Below are 15974 nucleotides of genomic sequence, written 5' to 3'. Positions count from 1 at the left end.
TGCTGCTACTGCTGCTGCTAAGTTGCTTCAGTCGTGTCTGACTCTGTGTGACCCCATAGACGGCAGCCCACCAGGCTCTGCCGTCCCCAGGATTCTCCAGGCGAGAACACTGGAGTGGGTTGCCATTTCCTTCTCCAATGCATGAAAGTGAAAAGTGAAAGTGAAGTCATCCAGTTGTGTCCGACCCTCAGCGACCCCATGGACTGCAACGTACCAGGCTCCTCTGTCCAGGGGATTTTCCAGGCAAGAGTACTGGAGTGTGTTGCCATTGCCTTCTCCCCTAACAGCTATGATGTAACTATAATTACCTGATCAATAAATGTTATAACAGTTAGCAAACTACTTCCTACCTGAAAGACTGCAGAAATTAAACAAGACAGTAGGTGCCAGACGCTTGGTACATGAGCTTACTAATATCATGTTGTCCACCCCTGTTACTTTCCAGGAATGGGTCAGGTGGTCCAAAATTTAAGTAAATGACACTTTCAACAACTTGCGGAATCAGAAAGGCATTTGTGTATATGCACGTTTACTCATCAAATGCTGACAGTGAATCAGGATGAATCACAGATGGAACATCTCAGCTGATGTTTTCATCTAGGAAGTGCACGGTGTGTGCTAAGCTTTAGCACAAATTAGAGTACGACCTGCAGAGAAGGCAGTACTCTTGCCTGGAAAATCCCATGGGCGGAGGAGCCTGGTAGGCTGCAGTCCATGGTGTCGCGAAGAGTTGGACACGACTGAGTGACTTCACTTTCACTTTTCACTTTCATACACTGGAGAAGGAAATGGCATCCCACTCCAGTGTTCTTGCCTGGAGAATCCCAGGGAATGGGGGAGCCTGGTGGGCTGCTGTCTATGGGGTCACACAGAGTCAGACACAACCGAAGTGACTTAGCAGCAGCAGCAGAGTAAGACCTGGGAGAGGCACAGATCCCAGTGTGATGACCCTTCAGAGCAGAGTTGTTATTCATTTACTAAGTTGTGTCTGACTCCTTGCAGCACCATGGACTATAGCACACTAGGCTTCCCTGTCCTCCACTATCTTATCTCCCAGAGTTTTCTGAGATTCATGTCCATTGAGTCAGTGATGCTATCTAACCATCTCATCCTCTGCTACCCCCTTCTCCTTTTGCCTTCAGTCTTTCCCAGCACTAGGGTCTTCCCAATAAGTTGGATCTTTGCATCAGGTGGCTATAGTACTAGAGCTTCAGCTTCAGCATCAGTCCTTACAATGAACATTCAGGGTTGATTTCCTTTAGGATTGATTGGTTTGATATCCTTGCAGTCCAAGGGACTCTCAAGACTCCTCCAGCACCACAGTTTGAAAGCATCAATTCTTCGTGCTCAGTCTTCTTTATGGTCCAACTCTCACATCCATGCATGACTACTGGAAAAAACATATCTTTGACTATATGGACCTTTGTTGGAAAAATGGTGTCTCTGCTTTTTAATACACTGTCTAGGTTTGTCATAGCTTTTCTTCCAAGGAGCAAGTATCTTTTAATTTCATGGTTGCAGTCACCATCCATATTGATTTTGGAACCCAAGAAAATAAAGTCTCTTACTCTTTTCATTGTTTCTCCAACTATTTTCCACAAAGCGATGCAACCAGATATTGTGATGTTAGTTTTTTGAATGCTGAGTTTTTCACTGAGCTTTTTCACTCTTCTCTTTCACCCCCATCAAGAGGCTCTTTAGTTCCTCTTTGCTTTCTGCTGTTAGGGTAGTATTGTCTGGATATCTGAGATTGTTGATATTTCTCCTGGCACTCTTGATTCCCCTTGTGTTTCATTCAGCCCGACATTTCACATATGTACTCTGCACAGAAGTTAAATGAGCAGGGTGAAAACACACAGCCTTGACATACTCCTTTTCCAATTTTGAACCAGTTAGTTGTTCCATATCTGGTTGCTTCTAGGGCACCGTGGTCCCTGTGTTTCTTGTAGTGTGTTCCCCAGCCTCCATGTGAAGCTTCCTATCTGACCATCATTAGTTACTCTGCTCTTAGGACTTGGGATTTTTCGGTGGTCTCCTTGCAGAAGCCTAGACAATCTTATGTAGTTTCTCAGAATCAACAGCAGCATCACCAACCAACCAACCAAAGGATAAAGCAGGACAAATTCTATACCCTGTTCTTACTGTCTCCCTTTCAGTCCACAGGACATGGTCACCTAAAGCAGATGGCTCATATATTATACATCAGGTAGTACAACACAATTAAAGCATAAACTGGAAAAATTTAATAAGAGATAATTGGTAATGGGATGGTGAGTGAACACAGTTTTATAATTATAAATTTATTGAAATATACCAGACCACCTAACCTGCCTCCTGAGAAACCTGTATGCAGGTCAAGAAGCAACAGTTAGAACTGGACATGGAACAACAGACTTGTTCCAAATTGGGAAAGGAGTACATCAAGGCTGTATATTGTCACTCTGCTTATTTAACTTATATGCAGAGTGCATCATGAGAGATGCTGGGGTGGATGAAGCACAAGCTGGAATCAAGATTACTGGGAGAAATGTCAATAACCTCAGATGTGCAGGTGACACCAAACTTATGGCAGAAAGCAAAGAAGAACTAAAGAGCCTCTTGATGAAAGTGAAAGAGGAGAGTGAAAAAGGTGGCTAAAAACTCAACATCAGAAAACTAAGATCATGGCATCCAGTCCCATCACTTCATGGCAAATAGATGAGGGAACAATGGAAACAGTGAGAGACTTCATATTCTTGGGCTCCAAAATCACTATGGATGGCGACTGAAGCTATGAAATTAAAAGATGCTTGCTCCTTGGAAGAAAAGCTATGACCAACCTAGACAGCATATTAAAAAGCAGAGACATTACTTAACCAACGAAGTTCCGTCTAATCAAAGCTATGGTTTTTCCAGTTGTCATGTATGGATGTGAGAGCTGGACTATAAAGAAAGCTGAGTGCTGAAGAATTGATGCTTTTGAATTGTGGTGTTGGAGAAGACTCTTGAGAGTCCCTTGGACTGCAGGGAGATCCAACCAATTTATCCTAAAGGAAATCAGTCCTGAATATTCATTGGAAGGACTGATGCTGAAGATGAAACTCCAATATTTTGGCCACCTGATGTGAAGAACTGACTCATTGCAAAAGACCTTGATGCTAGGAAAGATTAAAGGCAGGAGGAGAAATAGATGACAAGAGGGTGAGATGGTTGGATGGTATCACCGACTCTATGGACATGAGTTTGAGTAAACTCTGAGAGTTGGTGATAGACAGGGAAACTTAGAGTGCTGCAGTCCATGGGGTCACTAAGAGTCAAACAAGGCTAAGTGACTGAACTGAACTGAACTGATAGTTAATTTACACTGTTGTATTAGTTATATGTACAGCAAAATGACTCTATTACACAGTCACATATATAAATACATATATAATATATATTTTTTATATTATCTTTCACTATAGATGGAAGATGTTGTTACAAGATATAGAGTATCGTTCCCTGTGCTATACAGTAGGTCCTTGTTGGTTATCTGTTTTATATATAGGAGTGTGTATATCCCAATCTCCTAATTTACAAACCTCCACTCCCAGTTTTTTCCTTTGGTAACCATGCATTAGTTTTCTATGTCTGTGACTCTATTTCTGTTTTATAAATTTTTATATTCTTGAATGCTACTTTATACTATTCCCCGCCCCCTCCAATGGGCATCCATTAGTTGTAAAGCAGGGTTTGGCTTAGTTTCTAAATATCTAGGTTTCCTGAATGTCTGCATCCCATCACTATTTTATCGTGTGATCTGGAGAATTCCTCATGATGGACATGGGGTACACCGACTGTATGTGCAGCAGAGGGTGGACTGCGTTCTGTGCAGGTGTTTAGCTCAGCTGTGATTTCGGGAAACAAACACCAGGCTTTGATGTCAGAAGACCCCACTTCATTTCTGGGAGGCCTGGGATGACTCACATCACTTTCCCCTGCTTTTGTGTGTCTATCAGATCATGTTGTGGCTGGATATCCTGGACAACTAAGATTATATGTGAAAATGTATTCTGAGAACAATGACTCCCTCCAAATTATAAGACAGAATTGACAAGACTGCTGGGAGGCCCTCTGTATTTGAAGTTGTGATTTTGAGAACCCACAAACTAGCTAGAAATCTACCCTAAATTAACTCCATATGAGTACCTGTACCTAAAATTTTGTTGACTTCAGACATGACCAAGTATTTCATAATGTGCAATTGAACTGCTAGATGGTTTGGATGCCAATTTCTTCCCCTTCCCAGCTTTACTGAGATATAATGGATACATAACACTGTCAGATAACAATTTCCTATAATGATGGATAACAATTTCTTACAAATATTGATGTTTTTGACTGTAGTTTGTTAGAATTACAATTAAAACTTACCTGTGTGCACAGTTCTATGTGTATGTTTCCGTGTGATGTGTATTTATGAAGTGAAGTCGCTCAGTCATGTCTGACTCTTTGCGACCCCATGGACTGCAGCCTCCCAAGCTCCTCCATCCATGGGATTTTCCAGGCAAGAGTACTGGAGTGGGTTGCCATTTCCTTCTCCAGGGGATCTTCCCGACTCAGGGATTGAACCTGGGTCTCCTGCGTTACAGGCAGACGCTTTACCCTCTAAGCAACCAGGGAAGCCAATGTGTATTTATAGGATACATGAAATTTCTAAGTACATGTACATAGACACTTACTTTTTTCCCCCATTGACATTGATGTTTGATTTCAAGGTAACTCCCAACATCAGAACCTTAAGGACAGTTTCTTAACTGAGTTTACTATCCTGTAACTAACAGTATCATTTTCACTAAGAGATTAAAATGATCACTGTACCATTGCAGATTATTTCATCAGTTTTGGGAAATAAAATTTGCAATTCTACAGTAGATTGCTATTTCACAGTATAGAAATATATGGTTATATTTATAGTTTTAAAAGTTTGTATGTTAACATTGTTTTCCAGTTAAAATTGTGGTGGTTTAGTCGCTAAGTCATGCCCAACTCTTGCAACTTCATGGACTGCAATTCTGTACCTGGGATTTCCCAGCAAGTATACTGGAGTGGGTTGCCATTTCTTTCTTCAGAGGACCTTCACAACCCAGGGATCAAACATGAATCTCCTGCATTGGCAGGAGTATACTTTTACCACTGATCCACCTGGGCAACCCCCAGTTAAAATAATCTTCTAATCTGAGGCTGTGTTTAAGGCCAGCATTGAAATCAAGCATGGGTGTCAGTTATTTAAAAATAAAACATTCGTAGAATATTTGAGAGTTCTCTGTAACAGGCAACTGTGCACTGGAGTGAAGGAGCCAAGGTGGAAAATCACATAAGGAAGACAGGATGAAAACTCTTCTGGGAACCCATAGCTTGACATTTGGTAATGGTGGGACAATTGGCAAGTCATATACTCCCTCTTTTGCACTTCCCAGGTGGCTCTGGTGGTAAAGAACCCATCTGCCCACACAGGAGATGCATGAGACCTGGGTTCAGTCCTCGGGTGGGGAAGATACCCTGGACGAGGAAATGGCAATTCACTCCAGTATTCTTGTCTGTAGACTCCCATGTACAGAGAGCCTGGTGGACTATGGTCCATAGGGTTACAAAAAGCTGGACAGAACTGAAGCAACTTGGCAGGCATATACATACTCCATCTTTATGTAAAGTGCAGATAAATTCTGAAAATATATACAAATGTCATACATAATCTATGTACGTACACATGGCTTTATTTTATTCAGTGAAAAATATGTCTTTCCACTGAAATGGGCTTTCCTGGTGACTCAGATGGTGAAGAATCTGCCTGTAATCTGGGAGACCTAGGTTCGATCCCTGGGTTGGGAAGATCCCCTGGAGAAGGGAACAGGTACCCATTTCAGTATTCTGGCCTGGAGAATTCCATGAACAGAGGAGCCTGGTGGGCTACAGTCCATGGGATCAGAGAGAGTTGGATGTGACTGAGCAACTTTCACTTTCCACTGAAGCAGTCTTTATATCAGACACACATGATCCTGTATTATTCTGGCACTAACAAAGAATATAAGTGATGCATTGTTTATGTTTGTTCATTATAATAATTTTCTATCCTGGGATTTCCATTTGGAGAATAATTTTAATTTAGTTATTAATGGCGGCAGCCATTATTTTTGTGGGTCTGTCAGGAAGCACAAACTGTATATAGATCCCAGTGATGCTGACCAGAGCTTTGAAGTAATTGTTACAAAGCAAGTGTCCTTCGACTCAGTAATCACATGGATTTCCAATTAATATCGATTACTCTGTGGAACTCTAGTCAATACCATTGTAGCACTATTGCTTGGGCAAATAATTATTTTCGTTTGGCTTCTTTTATTATAAGTAAAATTTGAGATATTTTCATGGGTAGGGAGATAGCTGGCAAAGTTGAAATTCCTTATTGGGACCAAAAGTTGTGTGGCATGAACCACATTACCAAATGGGGTTATTGTTTCTACAAAGAAAGACCAAATAACTCATTTTTTTTTCCTTAGCACAAAATGTTATTTCCTTACACCTCTAGGAGAGGCCCTGGCCTGGGGTGGGGGAGGGAGCTGGAGGAGATAGTCAGGGCCAGAGAGTCTTGTACATGCTGTGACCACTTTGTATCTCTCCAATTCTAGAAAAATCCTCACCGGCTCTATATTTCCAGCTACCACCAGTTATTGTTTTTTACTGTGTTGCCTTTTTCTTATTGATCTGTGAGGTTTGTTTATTCATTAGATGGTGAGCAGGCCATTGGTTGAGTATATGGGTTGAAAGTATATCCTTTTTTTATTTCCTGCTCACATTTTCCTTTTATGATTATTACTTTTCATGTGCTATTTAAGAAATCTTTGCCTACCACGCATTTATGAAGATGTTTTTATGTTGTTTTCTTTTGGAAGCAGTATTGTTTTACATTCAGATCTGTAATTCATTTGGGTCTGATGTTTGCATATATTGTCAGGTAAGGAATCAAGATTTATTTTTCCCCATTTGGATATTCAGTTGGGCTCAGAACCATCGCTGAAAAGACCATCCTTCTCTCCAAGCCTTTGGCATCTTTTTGTCATAAATCTAGTCTGTTTCTCTGGGGATTTTGGAAGTTTCTATTCTGTCCCACATACTTTTTATCTCAGCTTGCACATGATTAAACATTATTCAAATCATTGTAGTATCATAATAAAATGTGTGTTAAGTAGCAAGAGATTTCTGGTATTGTCTTTGAAATTCTCAGCCCAGACCAGCTAAATCAGACTCTATCTCAGGCATAGACACTTTGACAGTTCCTCAGTTATTTGCAGCATGTAGTCAAGCTTGATAGGGACTTTTGAGCACTTCCATAAGTTTGTAATTGGCCCCTTGGTAAAGTCTATCTATGGATCAAATGTGCCTCCTTCTGCAAAGCACCATGTAATAATTGGTACCCAAATGCAGCCTGAGTGTTATTCCCAGGAAAAAAATTCTTAATATCTGATCATCTGGTTCACCATGCTACTTCTACTGCTGCTAAGTCGCTTCAGTCGTGTCCAACTCTGTGCTGCCCCATAGACGGCAGCCCACCAGGCTCCCCCATCCCTGGGATGCTCCAGGCAAGAACACTGGAGTGGGTTGCCATTTCCTTCTCCAAAGCATAAAAATGAAAAGTGAAAGTGAAGTCGCTCAGTCGTGCCCTACTCTTTGTGACCTCATGGACTGCAGCCCACCAGGCTCCTCTGCCCGTGGGATTTTCCAGGCAAGAGTCCTGGAGTGGGGTGTCATTGCCTTCTCTGGGTTCACTATGATGGGGTCTATAATAGTAACCACTTCCAGATAACATTTTTTATGTTGCATTTACTTTTCTTTCTTCCAATTCTAATCAAGTCTTCACTTTTTTGATTTACTGTGAAGCAACAATTGCTAGATAAATCAGAAAAGCTATTTTATTTAACGACTTTTCAAAACCCCACAGCTTTAATATCTACTTGTTACAGTGTTATTGTTAGATTTAAATTTAGTGGAAAATAGGCTTCTTATTAGTTCTTTGGTTTTAAACTCATAAATCCCTTTCATTAAATCTTTTATTTTTATTTTTATTTTTTTTAAGATTTAGCAAACTCCCACAGCATTTGATAACGTTTGAGCTCAGTGAGAGCTTCTATGGTGAATGATTTTTTTAAGTGTAAAATGTTGTTGGAAATAATTTTGTTTGTCGCTCAACAGTAAAAGCTAGGATACTTGTATTCACGGGCTTCTATTCTATGCAGAAATCTGAGTGTGCCCAGATTATTAATATTCTTACCTAATATTCTTAGTGTAAAAACATTTAAATACATTTAAATATCTTGGTGGAAAATGGCCAGGTTAAGAAGGAATGAAACACTGAACACCATTTGCAGGGGCTATTTAGGAGCTCTGTGCATGCTCAGTCACTTCAGTTGTGTCCAGTTCTTTGTGACCCCATGGACTGTAGCCCACCAGGCTCCTCTGTCCATGGGGTTATCCAGGCAAGAATACTGGAGTGGGTCACCATGCCCTCCTCCAGGGAATCTTCCTGACCCAGAGATTGACTCTCCTGCATCTCCTGTATTGCACGTGGATTCTTACCTATAAGCCACACTGGGAGCCGTACTGAAGAGCTAGCCTCATGTAAACTCAATGTTGGAACAATTTCACAGGAGTTATTTTATTCCCACACACTACCATGATATTTATGGTTAAAATGATTCAAGTGTATTCATTAGGGAAGTTCGAAGAATCCACCATCCATCTCTTAGCTTCTTCTCTTTTTCATCCAGTCTGCCTGAGCTGTAGTCATGGAGGGGACACTTTGGGGTAAGGCACAGAAAGCATATAAACAACTACAGGGGCCTATTAGCATGTCCCTGAAGGCTTAATATACAGGAGTAGTTACCTGGGAAAGGGAGGCAGAAAGAACAGATGAGGAACAAACCAGGGAGCAAGAGGAGCTGGATGAATGACAAGGAGTGGCCAAAAGGAGCCAGACTGGTGAGGCTGGAAGGGAGGAATTTTAGGGCTTGTTGAGGGGCAGGAATGTACTTGGTCCAGATGTGGGGCTGTTACTAATCTCCCAGATGATGTCCCTTGAGCAGAAGATCCTTGTTGGTATCCCAGGGCTGCAATTTACAAAATAAAAAATTTAACAAGGGTCCTGTTTTTGGAATTGGTCCTGAAATCTGAGAACTGCCAGGGAAGCCTGATGTTAGAGTCAGTTCCACAGCATCTTGAGAAACCAAGGCTGCCTAAAACCAGCTCTTGAGAAAAGGCCTTGTTACACAGGCACGCTTGATTAAAACACTGGCCATTGGCCGTTGATCACCCTCCAGCTCCTCTCTCCCACCCTCCAAAGGTCAGGAGGCTGATTCAAAGTTCTCACCCTCTAATCACCAGGTGAAGTTCTCCTGACAATCAGTCCCACCCCCTATGCCTGGTCCAAAATTTGCCTCATCAGCACAACAAAAGTCATTCACATCCACATCACCTGAAAAATTCCAAAAGATTTAGGAGCTGTTTGCCAGAGAGGACAAAGACCAAATAAATATTTCTTATTGTTAATCAATCGCAGCAATAAATATTTAGACCTTGAACACTAAATAAGCTATGCTAATTTCTCCTCTCTAAGGCAAATAGGAAGAAGAGTGAACCAAGTATGGGTTACCCTACAACCTGCATGGGGAAGCCGAAACTCACCCATTCCTGACTCTGAGCCTTTACTTTAGTTTTGTTTTTCACTAACTCGGTCATATCTGACTCTTTGTGATCCCGTGGACTGCAGCACACCAGACATCCCTGTCCTTCACTATCCCCTGGAGTTTTTCAAACTCAGTTCCATTGAGTCAATGATGCCATCCAATCATCTCATCCTTTGTTGTCACCTCTTCCTTTTTTTTTTAACTTAAAAAAATATTTATTTCAATTGGAGGCTAATTGCTTTTTAATATTGTAGTGGTTTTTGCCATACATTGACATGGATCGGCCATGGGTGTACATGTGCCCCCCCATCCTGAACCCCTCCTCCCACCGCCCGCCTCATCCCATCGCCCAGGTAGTCCTAGTGCACTGGCTTTGAGCAGCCTGTTTCATGCATCGAACTTGGAGGAGTGATCTACTTCACATCTGGTAACATACACGTTCTCTGATGCTGGGAGGGACTGGGGGCAGGAGGAGAAGGGGACTACCCAGGATGAGATGGCTGGATGGCATCACGGATTCAATGGACATGAGTCTGAGTGAACTCCAGGAGATGGTGATGAGCAGGGAGGCCTGGCGAGCTGTGATTTATGGGGTCACAAAGAGCCGGACATGACTGAGCGACTGAACTGAACTGAAGTGAACATACATGTTTCAATACTACTCTCTCAAATCAGCCCACCCTTGCCTTTCCCCACAGAGCCCAAAAGTCTCTTCTTTAGATCTATGTCTCTTTTGCTGTCTTGCATATAGGGTCATTGTTACCATCTTTCTAAATTCCATATATATGTATTAATATACTGAATTGGTGTTTTTCTTTCTGACTTACTTCACTCTGTTTAATAAACTCCAGTTTCATCCACCTCATTAGAAATGATTCAAACGTGTTCTTTTTAATAGCTGAGTAATATTGCATTGTGCATATGTTCCATGGCTTTCTTATCCATTTGTCTGCCCATGGACATCTAGGTTGCTTCCATGTCCTGGCTATTGTAAACAGTGCTTCAGTGAACATTGGGGTACATGTGTCTCTTTCACTTCTAGTTAACTTGGTGTGTATGCCCTGCAGTGGGATTGCTGGGTCAGATGACAGTTTTTTTTTTTTTTTCCAGTTTTTAAAGGAATCTCCACACTGTTCTCCATAGTGGCTGTACTAGTTTGCATTCCCACCAACAGTGTAAGAGGATTCCTTTTTCTCCACACCTTCTCCAGCATTTATTGTTTGTAGACTTTTTGATAGCTGCCCTTCAGACTGGTGTGAGATGGTACCTCATTGTGGTTTTGATTTGCATTTCTCTGATAAGGAGTGATGTTGAGGATATTTTCATGTGTTTGTTAGCCATCTGTATGTCTTCTTTGGAAAAATTTCTGTTTACTTCTTTTGTCCATATTTTGATTGGGTCATTTATTTTTCTGATATTGAGCTGCATTAGCTGCTTGTATATTTTTGAGATTAATTCTTTGACAATTGCTTAATTTGCTATTATTTTCCCCCACTCTGAAGACTGTCTTTTCACCTTGCTTATAGTTTCCTTCATTGTGCAAAAGCTTTTAAACTTAATTAGGTCCCATTTGTTTATTTTTGCTTTTATTTCCATTATGCTGGTAGGTGGTTTATCTTGCTATGATTTATGGCAGAAAGTGTTTTGCCTATGTTTTACTTTAGGAGTTTTATAGTTTCTGGCCTTACATTTAGATCTTTAATCCATTCTGAGTTTATTTTTATGCATGGTATTAGAAAGTGTTCTAGTTCTCTTACAGGTTGTTGACCAGTTTTCCCAGCACCACTTGTTAAAGAGATTGTTTTTTCTCCATTGTATATTCTTGTCTCCCTTGTCAAAGATAAGGTGTCCATAGGTGTGTGGATTTATCTCTGGGCTTTCTATTTTGTTGGATTGATCTATCTTTCAGTCTTTGTGCCAGTACCATACTGTCTTGATGACTGTAGCTTTGTAGTATAGTCTGAAGTCATGAAGGCTGATTTCTCCAGTTCGTTTCTTCTTTCTAAAGATTGCTTTGGCTATTTGAAGATTTTTTGTATTTTCACACAAACTGTGAAATTATTTGTTCTAGTTCTGTGAAAAATACTGTTGGTAGCTTGATAGGGATTGCATTGAATCTATAGATTGCTTTGGATAGTATACTCATTTTCACTATATTGATTCTTCAGATCCATGGAAATGGTATATTTCTCCATCCATTTGCGTCCTCTTTGATTTCCTTCATCAGCATTTTATAGTTTTCTATATATAGGTCTTTTGTTTTTTTCAGTTCAGTTCAGTTAGTTAGATTTATTCCTAAGTATTTCATTCTTTTTGTTGCAGTGGTGAATGGAATTGTTTCCTTAATTTATCTTTCTGTTTTCTCATTGTTAATGTATAGGAACACACAGGATTTCTGTGTACTAATTTTATATCTTGCAACTTTATTCATTGGTTAGCTCTAGTAATTTTTTGGTGAAGACTTTAGGGTTTTCTATGTAGAGGATCATCCCATCTGCAAACAGTAAGAGCTTTACTTCTTTTCCAATCTGGATTCCTTTTATTTCTTTTTCTTCTCTGATTAATGTGCCTACGACTTATAAAACTGTGTTGAATAGTAGTGGTGAGAGTGGGCACCCTTGTCTTGTTCCTGACTTTAGGGAAATGCTTTCAGTTTTTCACCATTGAGGATAATGTTTGCTGTGGTTTTATTATCTATGGCTTTTTAAATGTTGAGGTATGTTTCTTCTATGCCTACTTTCTGGAGGGTTTTTTTTTTTTTAATCATAAATGGATGTTGAATTTTGTCAAATGCTTTCTCTGCATCTATTGAGATAATCATATGGATTTTATCTTTCAACTTGTTAATGTGGTGTATCACATTGATTTTGATTTGTGAATATTAAAGAATTTTTGCATCCCTGAGATAAAGCCCACTTGATCATGATATATGATCTTTTTAATATGTTGTTGGATTCTGTATACTAGAATTTTGCTGAGGATTTTTGTATCTATGTTCATCAGTGATATTGGCCTGTAGTTTTCTTTTTTTGCGGCATTTTTGTCTGGTTTTGGTATTAGGGTGATGGTGGCCTCATAGAACGAGTTTGGAAGTTTACCTTCCTCTGCATTTTTCTGGAAGAGTTTGAGTAGGATAGGTGTTAGCCTTTCTCCAAATTTTTGGTAGAATTCACCTGTGAATCCATCTGTTTTGTTTGTTGGGAGATTTTTGATTGCAGTTCTGATTTCCATGCTTGGATTGAGTCTGTTAAGATTTTCTGTTTCTTCCTGGTTCAATTTTGGAAGGTTATATTTTTCTAAAAATCGGTCCATTTATTCCAAGTTGTCCATTTTATTGGCATATAGTTGCTGATAGTAATCTTTTATGATCCTTTGTATTTCTGTGTTGTCTGTTGTGATTTCTCCATTTTCATTTCTAATTTTATTGATTTGATTCTTCTCATTTTTTTCTTGATGAGTCTGGCTAATGATTTGTCAATTTATTTATCTTCTCAAAGAATCAGCTTTTAGTTTAGCTGATTTTTGCTATAGTCTCATTTGTTTGTTTTTCATGTATTTCTCCCATAATTTTTATGATTTATTTACTTCTACTAACCCTGGGTTTCTTCTTTTCTTCTTTTTCTAGTTGCTTCAGGTGTATAGTTAGGTTATTTATTTGATTTTTCTCTTGTTTCTTCGGGTAAGCTTGTATTGTTCTGAACCTTCCCCTTAGCACTGTTTTTACTGAATCCCATAGCTTTTGGGTTGTGTTTTCATTTTCATTTGTTTCTGTGCATATTTTTATTTCTTCTGTGATTTGTTGGTTATTTAGAAGTGTGTTGTATTAGTCCCCATATATTTGTATTTGTAATAGGTTTTTTTTTCTCTCTTGTAGTTGATATCTAATCTTAACATGCTGTGATCAGAAACAAATTCTTGAAATGATTTAATTTTTTAAAAAATTTTCCAAGGCTAGATTCATGGCTCAGGATATGATCTATCCTGGAGAATATTCCATGTGCACTTGAGAAAAAGGTGAAATTCATTGTTTTGCGGTGAAATGTCCTATAGATATCAATTAGGTCTAACTGGTCCATCATATCTTTTAAAGTTTGTGTTTCCTTGCTAATTTTCTATTTGCTTGATCTATCCATAGGTGTGAGTGGGGTATTAAAGTCTCCCACTATTATTGTGTTACTGTTAATTTCCCTTTTCATATTTGTTAGCATTTGCCTTACATATTATGATGCTGCATATATGGTGCATATATATTTGGTGCATATATATTTATAATTGTTATATATTCTTCTTAGATTGAGCCTTTTATCATTATGTAGTGCACTTCTTTGTCTCTTTTCATGGCCTTTATTTCAAAGTCTATTTTATCCTGGTTTCTTTTGGTCTCCATTTGCATGAAATATCTTTTTCCAGCCCTTCACTTTCAGTCTGTATGTATCCCTTGGTTTGAGGTGGGTCTCTTGTAGACAGCATATATAGGGATCTTGTTTTTGTATCCATTCAGCCAGTCTTTGTCTTTTGGTTGGGGCATTCAACCATTTACATTTAAAGTAATTATTGATAAATATGATCCCATTGCCATTTACTTTGTTGTTTTAGGTTTGAGTTTATACACCTTTTCTGTGTTTCCTGTCTAGAGAAGATCCTTTAGCATTTGTTGAACAGCTGGTTTGGTGGTGTTGAATTTTCTTGGCTTTTGCTTGTCTATAAAGCTTTTGTTTTCTCTTTCATATGTGAATGAGATCCTTGCTGGGTATAATAATCTGGGTTGTAGGTTTCTCTCTTTCATCACTTTAAGTATACCCTGCCGTTTCCTTCTGGCTGAAGAGTTTCTATTGAAAGATCAGCTGTTATCCTTATGGGGAACCCCTTGTGTGTAATTTTTTGCTTTTCTTTTGCTGCTTTTAATATTTGCTATTTATGTTTGATATTCATTAATTTGATTAACATGTGTCTTTGTGTGTTTTGCTTTGGGTGTATTCTGTTTGGGACTCTCTGGGTTCCTTGGACTTGGGTGGCTATTTCCTTCACCACTTTAGGGAAGTTTTCAGCTATTATATCCTCAAGTATTTTCTCTTGCCCTTTCTTTTTGTCTTCTTCTGGGACTCCTTTGATTCAAATGTTGTAGCACTTAACATTGCCCCAGAGGTCTCTGAGGTTGTTTTCATTTCTTTTAATTCTTTTTTTTTCTTTTTTCCTCTCTGCTTCATATATTTCCACCATTCTATCTTCCACCTCACTTATCCTATCATCTTCTGTGTCAGTTCTACTGTTGGTTCCCTCCAGAGTGCTTTTGATCTCAGTTGTTGCTTTATTGGTTGACTCTTTTTTATTTCTTCTAGGTCCTTGTTAAACATTTCTGTATCTTTTCAATCCTTGTCTCCAGTCTATTTATCTGTAACTCCATTTTGTTTCCAAGATTTTGAATCATATTTACTATCATTATTCTGAATTATTTTTCAGGTAGACTCCCTATATCCTCCTCTTTGGTTTGGTTTGGTGGGCATTTACCATGTTCCTTTACCGGCTGAATATTTCTCTGCCTTTTCATTTTGTTTAGATTGCTGTGTTTGGGGATCCCTTTCTGTGGGCTGTTAGTTTGTGGTTCCTGTTTATTGTGGAATTTACTCCCTGTGGGTAGGGTTGGACTAGTAGCTTGTCAAGGTTTCCTGTGTCTGTGTTTTGGTGGGTGGAGCTAGATCTGTTCTCTCTGGAGTGCAATGGAGTGTCCAGTAGTGAGTTTGGGGTGTCTGTGGGTTTAGTATGGCTTTGGGTAGCCTGTATTTTAATGCTCAGGGTTGTGTTCCTGCTTTGCTGGAGAATTAGCATGATATGTCTTGCTCCAAAACTTGTTGGCTCTTGTGTGGAGCTTGGTTTTAGTGTAGGTATGGAGGCTTTGGGATGCACTCTTGTCTACAATATTCCATGGAATCAGGAGTTCTCTGATGTTCTCAAGTTTTGGATTTAAGACTCCTGCCTCTGGCTTTCAGTCTTATTCTTACAGTAGCCTCAAGAGTTCTCCACCCATACAGCACAGATGATAAAACACCTAGGTTAATGGTGAAAAAATTCTCCACAGTGAGGGACATCCAAAGAGGTTCAGTTACATGGAGAAGAGAAGTGGGAGGAGGGAGATAGTGGTGACCAGGAGGTGAAGAGAGGGAGTCAAAGGGGAGAGACCAATCTAGCCAGTAATTAGTTCCCTAAGTGTTCTCCACAGTCCAGAACACACAGAGAGATTCACAGAGTTAAGTAGAGAAGAGAAGGGGGAGGGAGGAGATA

General features: G+C 39.6%; 1 protein-coding gene across 1 annotated transcript in view; it reads left to right on the top strand.

Moving 5' to 3' along the window:
• The window catches only part of CSMD1 (CUB and Sushi multiple domains 1), a 2070567-nt gene that overhangs the window by 368110 nt on the left and 1686483 nt on the right, over positions 1–15974 (top strand). The gene's annotated exons all lie outside the window — the stretch shown is intronic.

Source organism: Ovis aries, chromosome 26 (genome assembly GCF_016772045.2).
Source record: "Ovis aries strain OAR_USU_Benz2616 breed Rambouillet chromosome 26, ARS-UI_Ramb_v3.0, whole genome shotgun sequence".
In the NCBI taxonomy this organism is placed as follows: domain Eukaryota; kingdom Metazoa; phylum Chordata; class Mammalia; order Artiodactyla; family Bovidae; genus Ovis; species Ovis aries.
This window is presented reverse-complemented; position numbering and strand designations above follow the sequence as displayed.